The sequence below is a fragment of the Zalophus californianus genome, chromosome 6, assembly GCF_009762305.2.
Source record: "Zalophus californianus isolate mZalCal1 chromosome 6, mZalCal1.pri.v2, whole genome shotgun sequence".
Lineage (NCBI taxonomy): Eukaryota > Metazoa > Chordata > Mammalia > Carnivora > Otariidae > Zalophus > Zalophus californianus.
This window is the reverse complement of record NC_045600.1, coordinates 48,594,749-48,597,821: the sequence shown is the minus strand read 5'-3', so window position 1 is coordinate 48,597,821 and position 3,073 is coordinate 48,594,749. Positions and strand designations below refer to the sequence as shown.

The 3,073-nt window shown below is 41.8% G+C and overlaps 1 long non-coding RNA gene across 1 annotated transcript; it reads left to right on the top strand.

The window, feature by feature from the left end:
* The first annotated feature begins 79 nt into the window (after positions 1-79).
* LOC113910230 lies at positions 80-1,223 on the top strand. The gene is made up of 3 exons (XR_003515974.1): positions 80-359; positions 600-651; positions 928-1,223. It is a non-coding gene; the product is annotated as an uncharacterized LOC113910230 (long non-coding RNA).
* The last annotated feature ends 1,850 nt before the right edge of the window (positions 1,224-3,073 follow it).

The following is a 3,073-nucleotide window of genomic DNA, read 5'->3' as shown; positions in this document are numbered from 1 at the left end:
TGCCCCGCCCCTCCCCGCCTCCGCCCCGCCCCCCGGGTCCCAGGCCCGGCTCGCCTGGCCCCTAACCTGGCCCGAGCTGGGGACCCTCAAGCTCCGCCTCCATCCCAGCTCCCCAGCCGAGAGCTCGCGGTCCCGGGTGCCTGGCGGGCTGTAGCCCGCGATCCTGTAGGCTAAAGGAGGAAACGACACCACTCCTGTTGCCCGGAGACTGAAGGGCTAAAGCGCCCTTTCCTGGTGTCTGGTTGGGAATGTGTTTCCCTATCCCAAGCGCATCGTTGACCTACCGTCACCTCGCTGCCCTCCTTGCTGTCATCTTCCGGGACTCCCGTCCGGCTCATCCTGGACCCGGGGGCCCCTAGGTACTCCTGTTCTCTACTTCACACAGGCTCTGCAAATATTGTGTCACTACAGGGTTTTCCCCGACATTCACTCGAAGTTGCTGCAAATCACCACCATTCCCACCCACCCTGATTTGTATTTAAGTTGAGGGCTTCCTTTGTTCCACGTACAGTCATAAGCGCTTGAAATGTATTAACTGTTGTATTGCTCATAAAACTGAAGGGGCTGTGTGCTATTTTTTCAACACCCTGATTTTACAGGTGAGAAAACAACGCAAAGACGGTAGATGCTTCCCTCAAGATGAAACATTCGGTAAGTGATGTGAACTTAGTCTGATTCCAGCACGTGCACTCTTAATCTACCACACTTTAAAAACGCTCCAATGAGTTGAGACGATTTCTAAGTGCTGATATACAGTGACTTCCAGCATACATGATTAACTTTTTGAAATATGGTAAAGGAGAGGAAATAAGAATATAATACATACATGTATATGTATTTACTTGATTTTGTATTTTTAAAAACCTGAATGTTACACTAGACACTGAAAAAATGGCTAACTGTATCTATTTTTTTTTTTTTTTTAAGTAAGCTCCATGGCCAGCATGGAGACCAATGCAGGGCTTGAAGTCAGGACCCTGAGATCGAGAGTCAGAGGCTTAACCAACAGAGCCACCCAAGAGCCCCAAAATGTCTAACTGTAAAGGACAGGATGGGATAAGGATGGAAGTGAGACTTTCTTCCCAGTAAGACTTTCAACCATAGACCCATTTATATGTTTTACATATTCAAAAAATAGAAAAGAAAAAAGTAAACTCAAAATTGAAAGCACACCCAAACACCTATCTGTACATTAAATTGGAAATATAACATCATAGAGAAAACTGATTACTGAACACAGTTCTCTGTATACTTTCAGTGAAATATATTCTGAGGACAAAAGCATTGCAAAGAAAATTTGAACGTTTATGTAAGAAAGGTGAAGAAATAAAAATAGAGAAACATACAGTCTGATTCTCATCATTTGAGGTAATGTTCTATAAAGTCACCACCAACACTGCATTAGCAAATATTTAATCATTGCTACTAGAGGAAATAGAGGGCTAGGTTCTTGTGAGTCTCCAGTCACAACATTTTCATCAACTAACCAGTATATAACCTTGTTTGATGGATGTTTCTATTTCAAGCCACCCTCAATATGTAATTGATTCATTAACCTTGAACTCAAGACCAATAGCACTATTATTCATGCCTGAAGGAAGCTTATCTAACACATGTATTTTCTCCCTAAGGCACATCACAGGCTTCGTGTGCCTTGCAACACTAGAAAGCACTTTCACACTATGCTTGGAGGCCATTTTAAACAGCAAAATCACCAACAAAAAACATAAAAATGCAGAAAATGTGGCATAGACACTTGTTTATAGGATGAGAGATGAAGAAAGAAAACAGTGTCACCTTGTTCAATCTCAGCCACGAACATGTGTGAGAGGGAACTAAAATTTTTCACTGCTCTGTGCATGTCTTCAAATGACTGTGAAAGCCCCCAGTATGATTTAGGAGTTACGAATAAATTTTATCAAGTAGATAAATTCACAAATATAGAATGCATAAATAATGATCATTGACTGTATCTGTTTAACCACCAGAAGGATAAACAGAAAACAAATGGTTATCTATGGGCAGGAAAGTGGAGGGAATAGGGATATAAAATGTTGAAAACATCAGATAAAAGTTTTGGAGAACAGATATTTGTGCAGTCCCAAAGTATTATCCTCCAGATTAACAAGCTAATAATACAAAGGAGAGAACTTACTCTTAAAATGAATCATTCAGAGATAACCAAGTATCAAACTTAGCATCACTAAAAGGGGGCTAATTTGAAGTTTTGTTACAGGGTGTAATGCAATATATGACATATACAATGTCACCTATGAAGTATGCTTGCCAAAAATGTTAAGCTCAATTTAATCAAGTGTAGATCTAACTTCTGGCTTAAGAAGACATGGAGGAGAGAGAACTAAGTTAAATTACAACTTGAGGAAACAATCAGACAAATCCAGAATGTGGGACAATCTAAAAGCCAACTGGCCTGTTCTCTTCAAAAAGTGAGTGTCATGGGAGAAAACAGATGGAAGCAACCATCCAGATTGTGTTGCCAGCCTCTAAGATAGCCCCCAATGATTTTTGCTTCCTGGTGTTCATAACTTGTATTCCCCTCCCCCACTGAAGAGGACTGACCTGTATAACCAGTAGGATATTGTAGATAGGACAGGTCATAAAAGACATTGCTATTTCTGTCTTGCTCTCTCTTGGGTCACTAGTTCTTGGGTAAGGCCCCTGCCCTCCAGCAGCTTTATGAAAGGGTCTACGTGTTAAGATGTAAAGGCCTCCTGCCAACAGCCAGCACCAACTTGCCATCCAAATCTCCTTCACCTGGCTAGCTCATAAAGCCCTAATACTTCAGTGAACAACTCTATGCTGATGACTCCAAAATCAGTATTTCTAGTTCCTATTTCTCTCTGCTTCAAATCCAACTTAGTATGCCCCCAAATGAACTCACCATCATCCCTCCCAAATATGTTCCTCCTCTCATGTTCACTACACTAATTCATTACCTCTTCACCCACTGACCAGGCTAGTAAACTAGGCAGCATCCTTGACTCCTCCCTCTCCTTCATCCCCCATAAATCAATCAGCCAAGTCCCTTGGGTTCTACTTTTTGTTTTTTAAA